Source organism: Dermacentor albipictus, chromosome 2 (genome assembly GCF_038994185.2).
Source record: "Dermacentor albipictus isolate Rhodes 1998 colony chromosome 2, USDA_Dalb.pri_finalv2, whole genome shotgun sequence".
NCBI lineage: Eukaryota > Metazoa > Arthropoda > Arachnida > Ixodida > Ixodidae > Dermacentor > Dermacentor albipictus.
In genome coordinates, this window is record NC_091822.1 from 211196791 (window position 1) to 211214442 (window position 17652).

A 17652-nucleotide genomic window follows, 5' to 3' on the forward strand; every position below is an offset into this window, starting at 1 on the left:
GCACAAGCGCATCGGGCGAAGACTGTACGTCATGGTAGCGGGCGTTGTACTGACGCTGCTGAGTGGTTTGCGAGGCCGTCAGTCGAGTACAGGCAAGCTGGTGTGCATGGTCGGCGAGGGCGATGGCGTCGCGCGCATACTCGCTTGTTGAGATCGCAGCAGGAGAAAGTACCGTGTCTAGGGGCAAGGTCGGTTCGCGACCGTACAGATCATCATCATCATCAGCTTGGTTACGCCCACTGCAGGGCAAAGGCCTCTCCCATACTTCTCCAACTACCCAGGTCATGTACTAATTGTGGCCATGTCGTCCCTGCAAACTTCTTAATCTCATCCGCCCACCTAACTTTCTGCCGTCCCCTGCTACGCTTCCCTTTCCTTGGAATCCAGTCCGTAACCCTTAATGACCATCGGTTATCTTGCCTCCTCATTACATGTCCCCCCATGCCCATATCTTTCTTCATTTCAACTAAGATGTCATTAACTCTCGTTTGTTCCATCACCCAATCTGCTATTTTCTTATCCCTTAACGTTACACCCATCATTCTTCTTTCCATAGCTCGGTGCGTCATCCTCAGTTTAAGTAGAGCCCTTTTCGTAAGCCTCCAGATTTCTGTCCCGTAGGTGAGTACTGGTAAGACACAGCTATTATACACTTTTCTTTTGAGGGATAATGGCAACCTGCTGTTCATGATCTGAGAATGCCTGCCAAACGCACCCCAGCCCATTCTTATTCTTCTGATTATTTCCGTCTCATGATCCGGATCCGCAGTGTTTGATCCGCACCGATGGCACCGGCTGTTGGAATCTCAGCGCTGCCACCAGCTGTCGGAACCTCAGTGCTGACACCCGTTGTTGCAAATGGGTCGCAAGCCCCAAGGGTAGCGTTGGCCTGGTGGCCTGGGGCACACTGGAAGCATCCGAAGGTCCCAGCAAAGCATGAGGCGACTGCTAACAGAACAACTTGTTTATTCTAGCATCGCAAAGAGCGGGCGGTCAGGTCGACCGAAGTAGAGAGACGGGAGAGCACTTTACTCAACAGAAGAAATCGGAGCCTCTCCTGGCGTCCGGGGGCAGCTGCTCTTATACTATTGGCGTCGCGGGCAAGAAGGAAGGTCACGAGATGACACCACGTGACAGCGGCGACGGTCGGACTGATAGACACGTTGGGACAAGGAGGTGACGCATCAGCCGGGCCGGCGCCGGTCAGACCTCCTCGCTTCACACTGGGGGAGCTCCTCTCCCCAGCTGCCGCGCTTTGACAAGCGTGGGCACACACACACACACGCACACACGAAGACACGTGGCACTGAAACATGCCGGGACGCGCTCGGCGGGGATGCGTCGCGGCCGCTCCGAACGGGCCAAAATGTCCGCCGCTTGGACGAAGCTCCGGCGTACGTTGCATCCGCGCTGGCTTTACCGCGCGTCGTAGGCGAAACGTAACAGACCGCCCCGCCGGGGGAGGGAGATCCCGATGGTCAGGGGACTGCATCCGCTGTCCGGAGGGATGTCGCTCGATGATGCTCATAACCGAAGTCGGTCGTCCCTCGGCGTTTCTTGAGCGCAGCGCACCGAGAAGGCCTCGTTCTCACGTTCAGGTTCACACAGGACACTGCAAAGTGACTTCAGGAGAGTTGCCATTTTTGTTCTCTTTCCCAGCAAGCGTTAGAACTGCGCCGAAACTCAGCCGCTCAGTCAGCAAGCACGGCACAACCCTCACTAAGCCATGCCAGGCTCTTTCCCCTTTTATACTACTGCATAGTTCCTTACAGTATTCTAGCAGCACTCAGAACGCGTCCACAAATCGGAAAATTGCACTAGAAAGCACATCATCACTTTGAAACACTACACAAAAGCAATATGTTAAAAATCCTGCCTCAAGAAGAAAAACATCAATAACAAACAATTTTGAGGCTGATTCCCACGTTAGGGGCTTCGACTTAAGCCATCGGCGTTACCGTTGAGACTCCCCTTTTTGTAACGCACCTCAAAGGAATGTTATTGCAAAGCGAGGCTCCTGTGCAGGAGGCGGCCATTTGTGAAAGAGATAGTCTGCAGCCATTGGAGAGGTCAGTGATCCGTCTCGATGCATGCGAAGCGGAGATCGCAGCGAGCGACCGTACACTAGCTCAGCTGGCGAAAACCCCGTAGCCGCATGCGGCGCGGTCCTCAATGCAAACATCACCCCAGGCAGAAACAGCTCCCAGTCAGTTTGTTGTTCAAACCACAAAGCTCTCAACACGTGCTTCATGACGGAGTGGAGCTTCTCAACGGAATTCGACTGGGGGTGGTGCACTGAGCTGTGTAACAGCTTTACCCCGCACCTTTCGAGAAAGGCTGTCGCCAAAGCGCTAGTAAACACTGTGCCCTGATCTGATTGGATTTCCGCAGGAAAACCAACTCGCGCAAATATGGGCAGTAGTGCATTGACTATCTCAACTGAGCTGAGTTCTTTAAGCGGCACTGTTTCAGGGAACTTTGTCGCTGGGCAGATCACAGTCAAAATGTGTTTGTACCCCGTGGCTGTTACCGGCAGAGGTCCCACTGTATCAATAACGAGCCGTCTAAAAGGCTCTGTAATGATAGGTACCAACTTCAACGGCGCCTTCGATTTGTCCCCTGGTTTGCCCACCCGCTGACAGGTGTCGCATGTCTTCACAAAGTGGTCTGCGTCCCGAAAACACCCTGGCCAATAGTACTCTTGCAAGAGACGGTCCTTAGTTTTCTTAACTCCTAGGTGTCCGGACCACGAACCCCCATGCGACAAGCGCAACAGATCCTGACGATAGCACTGAGGCACGATCAGCTGATTGAACTCCACTCCCCTGCGGTCTATATACTTCTGGTACAGGACCCCACCTCTTTCCACAAAGCGAGCATTTTTCTTGGCGATACCTTCTTTGACAATGCAGCGTATGTTTTCTAGGCTGCCATCCTTCTTTTGCTCGGCTATCAAAGCCGACCGGCTGACTTTTAGCAACCTATTAAGTCCGTCTGACGTAGGCGCGATGAGCAAATCTGCAGATAGCTCTTCTAACTTTCCCGCATCGGGAATTTCCTCTCCAGTACCTGGTGCCTTTAACGCTACAGGCTCAATTTTATTCAGTTCGGGCGTGCTCTGAATATCAGCTTGCTGCGCCTCTGACCCTTTCTCATCGTTCGACAACGTCGGCCCCGCAACTACCGCCTTTGCAGCGAGCTCCCGAACCTTCGATCTGGTTAAGGCCTGAACGCTAGCCTCACCAAACAAAAGCCCCTTCTCGCGCAGGAGGTGATCGGACCTGTTCGAAAATAGGTACGGGTACTGAGGGGGCAGCATAGATGACACTGCGGCCTCCGTCTCAAGTGCTCCGAAAGGTCCTTCAATAAGCACTTTTGCTACAGGCAGACACACGCCATGAGCTTCCACGGCTTGCTTGATCCATGCGCACTCGCCCGTGAACATATCGGGTTCTACGTAAGAGGGGTGAACTACATCCATCGTAGCTGCGGAATCGCGAAGCACTCGGCACTCTTTCCCGTTCACGAGGAGGTCTCGCATGTAAGGCTCGAGAAGCTTCATGTTCTCGTCAGTGCTGCATAACGACAAAAACACGACTTTTGTTTTTGTTTCTGGACACTGCGCCGAAAAATGACCCGGCTTCTGACACGTATAACAAACGCGCGCTTGCCTCGTCTCGAACCGCTTTCTGCGTTCGGCTTCGGTTGCCGCCGTCTCCTTACGTTCGGTCGGACTGCTTTCACTCGCATCCGCACTACGTGTGTCCCCCTTTGCTCTCATGGGCGTGAACTTCGGCCTCTCAAACTTGGAGCCAAATTCACCCTTTTGACCGTCCTTAGCTCCGCGAGCCCGACGCGTCACAAACTCTTCGGCTAGCTCAGCGGCTCTAGCCACCGTACTAACGTCTGGTCTATCCAAGACCCAGTACCGCACGTTCTCAGGTAACCGACTATAAAACTGTTCTAGCCCGAAACACTGCAGAACTTTCTCGTGGTCACCAAACGCTTTCTCTTCTTTGAGCCACTCCTGCATGTTTGACATTAGCCTGTAGGCAAACTCTGTATATGACTCACTTTTGCCCTTCTCATTTTCTCGAAACTTCCGACGGAACGCCTCCGCTGACAGCCTGTACTTTTTTAGCAGACTCGATTTCACTTTGTCGAAATCCTCTGCCTCCTCTCTATCCAAGCGAGCGACTACGTCGGCCGCCTCGCCGGGTAACAAAGTGAACAAGCGCTGTGGCCACGTTTCCCGAGAGAACCCCTGCTTCTCGCACGTTCGCTCAAAGTTAACCAGGAACAAACCAATGTCCTCTCCAAGCTTAAACGGCCGCATCAGGTCAGTCATTTTGAACAATACTCGTTCTCCTGCACCGTGTGCCTGACTTCCATTACGAGCGCGTTCCATCTCTACCTCGAGACGCTTCATTTCCAAAGCATGATCGCGCTCTTCTTTTTCTTTCTCTTTTCGTTCTTTTCGTTCAAGCTCATCTCTCTCTCTCTGTTCTTTACGTTCAAGCTCATCTTTCTCTTTTCGTTCTCTAAGTTCGCGTTCCTGTCTTTTTGCCATCTCCCTCTCCTCAATGGTCTCAAGGCATTCCGACAGCTCGTCATCCTCAGCTCCTAACTGAAGAATAGCCCTTAGCAGTTCTGGTTTTCTGAGTTTGTCCGAGACATCCAGACCCAACTCTCTTGCAAGCTCCAACAATTTCGGTTTGCGCAACGACTTCAAATCCATGGCTGCTCTGAATGCTGCTTTCTCTACTGCCTACTATTGTTTTGCCGCAACTAACCCGGCAGCAACGACAACCCCAATTACCAGCTCTGTTTCTGACACTAACAAAAGCCTGGCAAAACTCAGAAGAAGAAAGTCCCGCACTCACCAAACCTCGCAACCAAGAATTCAGCGCAGTCGGTCCGCTGCAGGCAACCAGTCATCACACAGGGCTCGTTGCACTGCTCCCGGATGGTCGTTGTGCTGTTCAGCATACAGTCAACCGCATATCTTCGCTGCTGGCCTCCGTTGTCGCGATCTCACCGCTGGCAACCAGATGTTTGATCCGCACCGATGGCACCGGCTGTTGGAATCTCAGCGCTGCCACCAGCTGTCGGAACCTCAGTGCTGACACCCGTTGTTGCAAATGGGTCGCAAGCCCCAAGGGTAGCGTTGGCCTGGTGGCCTGGGGCACACTGGAAGCATCCGAAGGTCCCAGCAAAGCATGAGGCGACTGCTAACAGAACAACTTGTTTATTCTAGCATCGCAAAGAGCGGGCGGTCAGGTCGACCGAAGTAGAGAGACGGGAGAGCACTTTACTCAACAGAAGAAATCGGAGCCTCTCTCCTGGCGTCCGGGGGCAGCTGCTCTTATACTCTTGGCGTCGCGGGCAAGAAGGAAGGTCACGAGATGACACCACGTGACAGCGGCGACGGACGGACTGATAGACACGTTGGGACAAGGAGGTGACGCATCAGCCGGGCCGGCGCCGGTCAGACCTCCTCGCTTCACACTGGGGGAGCTCCTCTCCCCAGCTGCCGCGCTTTGACAAGCGTGGGCACACACACACACACGCACACACGAAGACACGTGGCACTGAAACATGCCGGGACGCGCTCGGCGGGGATGCGTCGCGGCCGCTCCGAACGGGCCAAAATGTCCGCCGCTTGGACGAAGCTCCGGCGTACGTTGCATCCGCGCTGGCTTTACCGCGCGTCGTAGGCGAAACGTAACAGCAGTCACTACCTGCCCTAAGTAGATGTATTCCCTTACGAATGCCAGTGCCTCGCTGCCTATTGTAAACTGCTGTTCTCTTCCGAGACTGTTAAACATTACTTTAGTTTTCTGCAGATTAATTTTTAGACCCACTCTTCTGCTTTGCCTCTCCAGGTCAGTGAGCATGCATTGCAATTGGTCCCCTGAGTTACTAAGCAAAGCAATATCATCAGCGAATCGCAAGTTACTAAGGTATTCTCCATTAACTTTTATCCCCATTTCTTCCCAATCCAGGTCTATGAATACCTCCTGTAAACACGCTGTGAATAGCATTGGAGAGATCGTATCTCCCTGCCTGACGCCTTTCTTTATTGGGATTTTGTTGCTTTCTTTATGGAGGATTACGGTGGCTGTGGAGCCGCTATAGATATCTTTCAGTATTTTTACATATGGCTCATCTACACCCTGGTTCCGTAATGCCTCCATGACTGTTGAGGTTTCGACAGAATCAAATGCTTTCTCGTAATCAATGAAAGCTATATATAAGGGTTGGTTATATTCCGCACATTTCTCTATCACCTGATTGATAATGTGAATATGATCTATTGTTGAGTAGCCTTTATGGAATCCTGCCTGGTCCTTTGCTTGACAGAAGTCTAAGGTGTTCCTGATTCTATTTGCGATTACCTTAGTAAATAGTTTGTAGGCAACGGACAGTAAGCTGATCGGTCTATAATTTTTCAACTCTTTGGCGTCCCCTTTCTTATGGATTAGGATTATGTTAGCGTTTTTCCAAGATTCCGGTACGCTCGACGTTATGAGGCATTGCGTATACAGGGTGGCCAGTTTCTCTAGAACAATCTGCCCACCATCCTTCAACAAGTCTGCTGTTACCTGATCCTCCCCAGCTGCCTTCACCCTTTGCATATCTCCCAAGGCTTTCTTTACTTCTTCCGGCGTTACCTGTGGGATTTCGAATTCCTCTAGACTATTTTCTCTTCCATTATCGTCGTGGGTGCCACTGCTACTGTATAAATCTCTATAGAACTCCTCAGCCACTTGTACTATCTCATCCATATTAGTAATGATATTGCCGGCTTTGTCTCTTAACGCATACATCTGATTCTTGCCAATTCCTAGTTTCTTCTTCACTGTTTTTAGGCTTCCTCCGTTCCTGAGAGCATGTTCAATTCTATCCATATTATACTTCCTTATGTCAGCTGTCTTACGCTTGTTGATTAACTTCTAAAGTTCTGCCAGTTCTGTTCTAGCTGTAGGGTTAGAGGCTTTCACACATTGGCGTTTATTGATCAGCTCTTTCGTCTCCCGCGATAGTTTACTGGTATCCTGCCTACCGGAGTTACCACCGACTTCCATTGCACACTCCTTAATGATGCCCACAAGATTGTCGTTCATTGATTCAACACTAAGGTCCTTTTCCTGTGTTAAAGCCGAATACCTGTTCTGTAGCTTGATCCGGAATTTGGCGGCTGTACTGCTGCTGAAAGCCGGAAATTGTCGATATCCTCGCCTTCCTCAACTACAAACGGGGAGGGGGGGGGGTGACAAACACCAATGGGCCCCGGGTGCCAGACGACCTAGCTACGCCACTGGCCCTATACCAACTTCGTCTCTCAGTGTGACACTGCACGCCAACTGGTCTCAAATGCAGTCAGAAGCAAACACCCTGACAATCGCTTCGCCGCTGGCGTTCCACCCCGGCCGCTACCAAAACTGGGACTCTCACGGGCCGATAGCGCCCTTTTACTCCGCATTGGCTGCTTCAACACAGAGGAGCGTATCTCTCGCCATTCAGGCGCAGTCAGTTCCGTTTGCCAGAACTGCACTGCTGGCGTTGATGAAACTCTCGCAAACATCCTTCTCGACTGTGCGGCTTACAGCTCAGCTCGAGAAACCCTAATCGCTTCCTATCGACGCATAGGACTCCCCACAGCCCGTCCTGAGGACTTCCTAGTTCCTAGCGATTTTTCGGCTTTACTCAAAGGAGCCTTTCCAGCTCTCATTGAGTTCTTTGAGTCCTCGAACCTTTACTCGCGGCCATAGGCCCCGTTTAACGCTTCTTTTTGTTTGTTTTTCTTCACGGCCTAACGCTCGTCCCTCTCTTCCATCTTTATTTCTCTTCACTCTTTTATTCCCCTTCCCCCGTGCAGTACTGTTGAGGTGACCTCCTAAGCGAGAGACAGTTACGGTACCGCACTTATCTCTTCTTTTCCCACTTCAAAGTCACTGTTACTGCTCTCCAGACCTTTCCCCTCTAGATTTCTTCTTCTGGGGATACGTGAAGAATGTTTACGCCACTGAACCCGCCACTGTGGAAGACCTCAAAGCAAGGATCATTGCTGCATGTGCTGCAGTTCAACCTGCAATGCTCAAGCGAGTCTTTGATTGCATGAAAGATAGGTTGATGATGTGTGTTGCCACGAATGGCCATCATTTTGAACAGTTCCTTTAAAGGCATGTGATTGGAACAACACTTTGTGTCTATGTGTGTGTGAAATACGTATGTCTGCTGGAAGCAGTCCTGGAAGCAGTGGCTTCCAGGACTAAAGCTTTGTTGAGTGCACTAAACTCCGGGTTCATTGAGCAGGTTGTCTTTGCTGCAGTAGTAGTATTCCTTTCTTTTTTTCCCCTTCACTTGGTGAGTTATGTTCATATCTGTTTTAGTTTGCGCGTTTTCATTTACACAAATCGCGCTCACGCGTTCGAGATAGCTTTCCCGGAGAAAGTGAATTTTGATTAAACGTCGTTTTCATCCACAGCCTGAAACGGCATTTCGTCGGTGGAAGTGCATGGACACACACGTGGCGCCAAACGGAATGACGAAGCAAATTTAGCGGCCCGCTGGCATTGAAGCGCTAGGCCAAACCCGCAGACAGCAAGGAGATAACGAAAGCATAACGAAAGCTACTTAATGCAAAATAGAAGTGAGGCGTGCAGACAGGACACAAGAGTAGAGAAGTGGACAACACGAACGCCGACTATCAACTGAAGGGAGCACTGACGCGAAAAATGAAAGAAGACACAAAACTCATCTGCGCATGCTCAGGAATGGTAACACCACGTGTCAATCGGGTACACGTGCTGGTCTACGTGAGAGATAACTGTTAAGGCACTTAATCTCTTCCTTATGTAAAGTAATCGAAGGCTGACTCACGCACGCACTTCCACCATTATAGATATGCCATGCGTCTACCATAAGACGCGTATCTTCATTCTTATGCCTGTACAGTATCGCGCATTCATCTAACTCTGGCTTGCAGTTAAAATCTCGGCAATGTAGCGAAAGATTAGAAGGCGATCCACCGGTTAACGACCTCTTATGCTCCATTAGCCTCTGATTGATACACCGTCCCGTTTGCCCTACGTAGAACTGGCCACAGCTAAGGGGAATTTGATAAACCACACCCATACGACATTCAGTAAAACTGTTGTTCTTATTGTGCTTCACTGGACAAATATCTGTTCTTTTTTTGCCTTTAACCCGCTCCTTTTTATTCTGTACGGCAGCGCATATCTTACCTAGCTTATTGGGAGCAGTGAAAGCAACATTAACATTTTGCATTATGAATCCTTACGAACTAGCTCAGCTTTCTGTCGTTCGAAAGCTACTTGCGGCGCCGGACCAGCGGTGACCTCAGAGACGTGACGAAAGGGAGAGGGGGGGGGGCACATCGACGACACAGACGCACTTTTTCCAGCCAGTTTCGGTTTCAAGGAACCTGCCAAGCGGAAATAATCGTTCGCGTAGCTCCCAAATGAACTCCGCTATTCAAAATTTGATTGCTAGTATAGGTAGTGTCGGGGATGGGCCCCAAAGTACTGGTTTGCTGTAGCCACCTATCGTTGATAATTAGAAATTAAGTTAATTAGCGTAACTTCGCTAATTGTCCACGTAAGTGCGGAAATTGCTCTGTATGAGGCCGCCAGTCCATACACTCGAAAGGCAAACATAACGTTACCGTGATTTATGTTTTTCTAATCTTAAAAATTTGGTGCACCTAAAAAAAAACCCTGCATACACAAAACAAACAAAGGTAATACGACGGGATAAAACCAAAGGAAGCGGCCACACCGTCGCGCACACTTTGAGCGTTGCCAGTTCGAAGATATTACAACACACAACAGACCAATTAATAGTTGTTTTCTAGTGCATAGATTTTTAAACAAAATTACACCCTTTTGGTCGTATCTTGCCACACAACAATAATCGTCATCTTTCTCGTCCGCATTTCCTTTCTTAAACGCTGTGAGCCCAGCCCTTCCAAGTCACGAACGGCATGCGCGTTATCACCATGAGAGCATTATCGACAGGAAAGTAGCGAGCACAGCGTTTTCAAGAAAGGAAACGCAAGCAAGACAGATGACGATTATTCTTGTGTGGCAAGATACGACCCAAAGAGTGTAAATTTGTTTTAAGAACGTACTCCCGATTACGTCTTTGCCAGTACAAACAGAAATTTTCCTTGCTATCGCACTTTCTATAGAACGAACACAGTGACTAGTGACGCATTAAGTAACTGAACGCGCCAGTCGAAACGAAAACGAGTAGGCGTCATCATTGTAGGGTGACTACATCTCTTTCCTTTATTTTCATTAAAGAAAGAAAAAAAGAAAGAAAGAAACGCGGATGTATTGGAAATATTCAGCAATCAAACAGCGCTCAATGTCACCATCAAACATCTACTTCTGCATATTCACGCCATAATCACCTTTTCCCACCGAAACGAAAACGTGCGGAGTCGGCCTTTTCTCGCCAAAGCCGAGGTAGCTGGCACGGTCACCGAGTTCAAGGACTGGCGTAACACTGGCGCGAGCAGCGCCTTCCTTTAAACTCTTCGTGCGACTAGCGAAGCGGCAGATCTCGTGGCTCAAGTTAACCAATAAGACAACGCCTGCACACGGCACTTAAGAGCCAGGCCGGTGATTTGGCGCGCACTCGGTGCTTGCAGAAGCGGCGGAGACGCCGGGCCTGGCGGTCGCTACTAACCCTCTCTCCCCTTGTGTTACTATGGTCTTGCGGAGGGATAAATTTGCCGCGCAACGGTTGCGTCATGTGATTTGGTCGTGGACCGGTTGGACGATTCGACAAGACAAGCTGCTTCCTGTTCTTCGGCAGCTTACATATCGATGTGTTCCAAAACTCTTGTCTTGTGATGTTCGTCGACGAAACTTTGAGGGTATATTGTGCGGAGTTGAGATGGCTGCCCATGCGGTTCGCCGGTGCAAACCTTGAGAACGCACAGCAAGGCTTCTAAATGTGAGTACATATGAAATATGTTCACTGCTCTATTCATTGTCTCTTCGAGTTATAAAGAGCATAATTTTAAGCACTTAAATAAAGAAGCTATTGCCCTTTTGTCATCTCTCCGAACTCGCGCCCAATTTATCGTGCTTCATCTAAACAAGAGGCGGGTATTGTAGCGGTTTTCGTAATTGTGCACGACCTCAGCGAACATAAAGAGTAAGACCTTGTTGAGTTGATCAGCTGATGCTTGACGCCGGGCCCATTACCCTCGCGAGCTCGAGCGTGAAACTAGAGACGTACCGGAATCATCCACCTCGCCGCCATTTTTGCCGGTTTCGTGGGGAGGGAGGGTGCCGTATTGTTTCGGAGCAGCTGTTTCGCGCTGTTCCTCTGCTGCAGGCTTCCCGACTTTCTAAAATATTTATTATTGCGAAAGCAATAGACAGTTTTAGTTGCACGTACGTAGAGGCTTTGCGTACGTAGAGCTTCTACGTGTAAGCAGTGCGCACGAGTAGAACGTAGCGGCCGCGCGCTAGTCTCACGGACGTACGTGCGATTCAATTCTTTGCGTGCGTTTGTTGCCCACGTAGACAGCTTCGCGCGGGAGTTTCGCGATATCACAAACAAGCGATAGCGGGCCGTGCACGCGAAGACCGCTTGCATCGAAACACGGCGACAGGATTGAATTGGCTATCGCCAGGTTCACATTTCCCGATAGATGGAGCTACGAGGTCCCTCTTGGCGCGCGTCGCGTACGTGTAGCTAAAAGCGTTTCAGATAGCGTGCACGTAAGGTTCGTAGGCTCTTCACGTTTGCGTACGTGAAGCCTCTACGTACGTGTAACTAAAGCTGTCTAATACTACGCCAGGTCTAACCGCTCGTCGCGTATGCTGTGGCCACGCCGTGGCTCCCCCAGAGCCGGCGCGGCGCTTAGCAGCTGGTGTGACGTCAGCTCTCTCCGTTGCTATGACGACGCGTGACGTCGGCTTGCTTACCGCTCGTGGCGTGTACAGTGGCCCCCGAGCATGCGTCGCGACGACAACCTCGCCTTGCGCTCGCTCGGTGGCGGCTTCACTGGGATATATAGCGGTGCGCTACGCGTTGGTTGATCACTCTCGCCATGGAAATTACCGACGAAGAGTCTACATCTGAATCTAGTTGCTCTACTGCTTCGAAACGTTTAATTATAAGGCGAAAGCTAAGCAAGCTAGCAAGAATGATATAAAGGTTACAACGTGCCCAGGAAACTTTGCTTTCGCAATTCAACCAGCTTTACCCAGAGCTAAGCCACAGCCATATTTCTCCTTGTTAATAAATGACGGCTACTAATGTCTGTGAAATGGTCATTTATTTTGGTTGCTTGATGTAAGCCCTAAGTGCAGGCAATACCGGAAGGGTGAGCTCGTTTGCGTTTTGCGTTTATACTGTGGTCAGCGATAATTTCCATACCCAGCCTGTCGATCGTTAGATTTTTCAGAAATTTTCTGACGTCTCTTGTACATTGCACTCGACGAATGTTTCAGCAATAGCTGCGATATTGTTTACATGTAGCTTTGATTCTGGGTCTGAATCTCTCGTTGTATGTTAGTGAAATTTGCTGACGTGTTTTGTAGTACATGGCCATTTTACAAGTTTTACTTTCCGCACTCCACGTATTTCATTTTCAACTGCACTGCTTGCGCATATTTCTTCATTATAGGCTCGGGAGAGCTTGCGAAGGATTAATGTGGTGTATGCTAGTTTCTTAACATGCATTGGGGCTTCTTTTAACTTATGTTTAAGAAGTCCGAGAGTATGGTTAGTGGAGGCAAGGGTGAGTGAGTGAAGAAGCATTGTTATGAATGCCTGCAGAACGGTTAGCCTTCCCCTGTTAGGGAGGCGTAACCGTGACGCGGCCATGACGTCTTCGCGGTGTGTGGCGTCTCTACTTCGGCCGCGGCCGCACTACTTCCTTTGGACCGCGCCTGCCCCTCTTTTGGGGTGTCAGCCTCCCTCCGGTTTCGCTCGGTCGTTGCCTTTCGAGGGCTGCCGAGATCTGCTGGATCGACGGACTGGGCTTGGACATCCTGGTCATAGCACCTCGTTGCGGCCTCGAGCCGCAGTGGGATCGTTGTTATCGTTGCAGCTTCTTGCGGATTTTTAGCACAGTCCCAAAGGTAAAAAAAAAACTATACAGATCCCATGCACGCACTGTGGGAATCGATGAAAGCAAAGCTTTCCGTGCCGGATTCTTTGATTTGTGATGTTGACGGCTAAAGCTTAATTTCTTCAATGTTTAGGCTAACACGAGAGTAGTGAGTTGATGTTAAACGTTACCTTGCCTGCACCACTGCTATTTTTCTGCGTAGTACACAGAACACACAGGGAGGGGTGTTTGCTTGACGCGTAGTTGTGCGCCATATTTTATAACTTCTCAGAGGGTAGAGCGCTGCCATTTTTCTCACATGGAACGCATTGTGGCAGAAGTATTAAAATCGAATTGGATTATGGGGCTGTACTTTAATCCAAAACCACACTCGGATTATGAGGCAAGCCGTACGTAGTGGCAGACTCCGGATTAATTTTGACACCGTGATGTTCTTTAAGATATGTCCCAAAATCTAAGTGCACGTGAGTTTTCTATTTCGCCCCCGTCGAAATACGGCTGCCGCGATTGGGACCACATCCGGCCACGACCTCTAGCATTGCAATAGCCGCGCAGCTACCGCGGTGGGCTCAGAACTGTTGATTTGACGGTCGACCGCTCCGTAGTGTTGCCCAGACCCTGCAGGCTTTAATTAATGCGGCTGTGCTTCAGCACGCCCTGCGTAATTTGTCCGCTTGACATATCTGCATGGCGTTTGTTTTTCAGAAATAGCAGCAACGTACTGCACCGTATCTTGAACTTAAATCCTGTTTCCCCGCAACTGCTGTGTGTAATAGTGGTGCTTCCCAGTGTGTCTATCAACCGGGAATTCTCAGGGATTTTGAGTAGTCTGGAAAAACTCGTGGACAACTCATGGAATTTGTGCTGCTATCAGGGAAAATTAGCTGCAACTTTATTGAAAGGGTCGAAAGTAATGCTGGCTCGAGTAACAGTCAGGAATCGTAATGAATCGTCTTTGATGTCCTGTTGTCGGATGGAGAGCTGCCAGTGTACAGTCAACGACCGACTTTCCGTATTCCCGACAATTTGGACGGCTTCGCGGCACCACCACGTACCCCACAGAGTCAGTGTATCAGAACGTTTGATATTGCTACGGCACAATATGTGCGATCACGAAAGGCCAGCAGTGTGAAGACGACGACGACGGTTAGAAGCTTGCGCGGGCTGTCGCCTCTTGGCCAAGCGCAGCGTATTTTCCTTGTAAATATATTTGTACATAGCTTTTCGTCTGCGTCTTCCTACGTAACATATCTGGTGGAGGTGGACGTTCCCTGTACCTCGTCACGGAGCTTCGCAGTGGACGGTACGTCGAGCCTTCCTTCATGGCTCCCGGTGACGACAACCCAACTCCGCCGGCTCCGACACCTCCTGCCACTTCGCCGACCTACATCACTCTCCCCGCTCCCCGTGATCCTGGCGTATTCTCGGGCCACGATGGGGAAGACGTCGACGACTGGATCAGCCTGTATGAACACGTCAGCCGCAATAACCGGTGGGACCCTACTATTATGCTCGCCAACGTAGTCTTTTACCTCGGTGGCACACCTCGAGTTTGGTATCGCACGCACGAAGATGAGCTCACCAGTTGGGATTCACTTAAGACACAGCTTCGAGACTTGTTCGGCAACCCCTACGGTCAACAACTTGCCGCGCAGAAGGCGCTTTCCGGCCGTGTGCTGACGTCAACGGAGCCCTATGTCACGTACATTCAGGACGTCTTGGCTCTGTGCCGGAAAGTTGGCACCCACATGACTGAATCAGACAAGGTTTCCCACATCCTCAAAGGCATTGCCGATGACGCCTTCAACTTGCTCGTTTGCAACAACGTAGCCACGGTGGATGCTGTTATAAAAGAGTGCCGCCGCCTGGAACTCGCCAAAAGCCGACGTATTGACCCGAAGTTTGCCCGTCTGCCCAACACCCCAGCGACATCTTCCTGTGCCGACGCTTCTCGTCCCAACAACACTGCCGATGTTACCAGGATCGTCCGGCGTGAGATCGAGGCCGCCTATCCGGCTGCCTTCGACTCCAGTCCCACCAACACTTCTGCAGTCACGGTCTCACTGATCCAGGCAGTTGTCCGCCAGGAGTTTGAAAACATGGGTCTTCACACCATCTGCTCGGCCCATCGCCCTGATACCCGCGTGCCCGGCTTCTTCGATTTCGTCCCGTCCCGCATCTTCTTACACACCACGTTTCCGCAACCCATCTGAATGGCGCACTGCTGACGACAAGCCTATTTGTTTCCACTGCCATCGAATCGGGCACATTTCTCGGTACTGTCGTAGTCGCTGGAGTTCCCCGATCCGGTCTACTTATACTGCCTACTCTCGCGCCTCAGGTGGCCCTTCTCGTCCCTATGCCGCACGCTCCGATAATGCCGCCACTGATTCGCCTGCAACGAACCGCCCCTATTCTCGTTCGCCTTCGCCCCAACGACGACAATCTCGCTCTCCCCAGCCCCGTCGCTCCTACTCGCCGACTCCCTTCGGACGCCGCTCCCAGCCGGAAAACTAAACGATGCAGCGCCTCGAGGTGACGCTGCATTGCTCCCTACGCCGCCAAATCCTCTACTGACTTTGCCCACTCATCTACCTTCTTGACGTGCAAGTCGACGGTGTTTCTGTGTCTGCTCTCATAGACACTGGAGCGCAATTGTCCGTAATGAGCGCTGACCTTCGTAACCGGCTCAAGAAAATTATCACGCCCGCCACGACGCCTGCTGTCCGTGTAGCCGATGGCGGATCAGCCCCGGTAATTGGTATGTGTACCGCCCGCGTCTCCTTCGCCGATCGCTCAACAATCGTGCTATTCACAGTCATCGCCCACTGTCCCCACGACATCATCCTCGGCTTAGACTTCCTCTCCGCACATTCTGCTCTCATCGACTGTTCCGCCAGTACTCTCCGCCTTGACCTGCCTGTTCTGGATCCTGCTGAACCCCACCCCAGTCGCCTAAGTTCCGCCGACTTCGTTCGCTTGCCACCTTCGGCACTGACCTACGTTGACCTAGTGTCATCCCCACCAGTCCCCGACGGTCACTACATCGCGGCTCCTATGCAAGACGTCCTCCTTACACACGGATCACAGTACCCCATACAATTTTATCTATTACGGCGAATTGCGTCTGCCTGCCAGTGGTCAACTTTGGCTTGACGACACAAGTGCTGCCACGTGGGATGTCTTTGGCCCAGCTTTGTTCATTCGAGGATCACTCAGTAGCATCCATTGCAGTAGACGACACTTCATCCGATACTCCTCTACCATCGCAGTCGCCAAATTGTACCATCGCTGACTTACGGAAAATGATTGCCCCCGACTTGCCCTCCGAGCACGCTCGTGAACTCTACCGCGTTCTGTTTTCCTACCACGATATTTTTGACTTTAACGATCGTCCTTTGGCCCAAACTACAGCTGTCAAACATCGCATTAATACCGGCGATGCCCCTCCTATTCATCGCCGCCCGTATCGAGTGTCCCCAGCTGAGCGTCAAGTTATTCACGCAGAAGTTCGCAAAATGCTTGCCAAGAACATTATTGAACCGTCATGTAGTCCTTGGGCGTCACCGGTTGTGCTGGTAAAAAAGAAGGATGGCTCATGGCGCTTTTGCGTGGATTATCGGCACCTTAACAGGGTTACCAAAAAGGACGTGTATCCCCTACCTCGGATTGATGACGCCCTTGACTGCCTCCACGGTGCTCGCTATTTCTCCTCTATTGACCTTCGCTCCGGCTATTGGCAGATTGCCGTGGACGATCTCGACCGCGAGAAGACTGCCTTTGTAACACCCGACGGTCTTTATCAATTCAAGGTGATGCCGTTCGGCCTATGTAACGCTCCTGCCACTTTTGAACGCATGATGGACTCCCTTCTTCACGGTTTCAAATGGTCCACGTGCTTGTGCTACTTGGACGACGTTATCGTATTCTCCCCAACGTTCGCTACGCACCTCGAGCGCCTCTCAGCAGTCCTGGACGTTTTTCGGCGAGCCCGTCTGCAACTCAACGCATCGAAGTGCCAATTCGGCCGTCGCCAGATTACCGTCCTTGGACATCTCGTTGACGCGAACGGAGTGCAACCGGACCCAGGCAAGATCCATGCTGTTGCGCACTTCCCTGTTCCGAAGTGTGTCAAGGATGTGCGCAGCTTCATCGGCCTTTATTCGTACTTCCGCCGTTTCGTGAGAAATTTCGCCGCCATAGCACGACCACTAACCGACTTTTTGAAAAAAGACGCTCCTTTCCAGTGGGGCGATAACGAGGCTTCTGCATTCTCTCATCTAATCGACATTCTCACAACGCCTCCAGTTCTGGCCCATTTCGATCCTTCTGCGCCTACCGAAGTCCGTACTGACGCCAGCGGTCACGGAATTGGAGCAGTACTGGCACAACGCCAGCGTGGCCACGACCGTGTTATCGCTTACGCCAGCAGGCTCCTCTCACCTGCGGAGCGCAACTATTCCATCACTGAGCGTGAGTGTCTGGCCCTAGTTTGGGCGGTTGCGAAATTCCGCCCATACTTATATGGC

General features: G+C 51.0%; 1 long non-coding RNA gene across 2 annotated transcripts in view; it reads left to right on the top strand.

The window, feature by feature from the left end:
* Positions 1 to 17652, top strand: part of LOC139046767 (uncharacterized) — a 75636-nt gene that overhangs the window by 20116 nt on the left and 37868 nt on the right. Inside the window, exon 1 of one of the 2 annotated variants that reach the window (XR_011512366.1) lies at positions 10526 to 10989. The exons of the other annotated variant lie outside the window; for it this stretch is intronic. This is a non-coding gene — a long non-coding RNA (uncharacterized lncRNA). Of the gene's footprint in view, positions 1 to 10525; positions 10990 to 17652 lie in introns of those variants that run through there. 2 annotated transcript variants of the gene reach the window in all.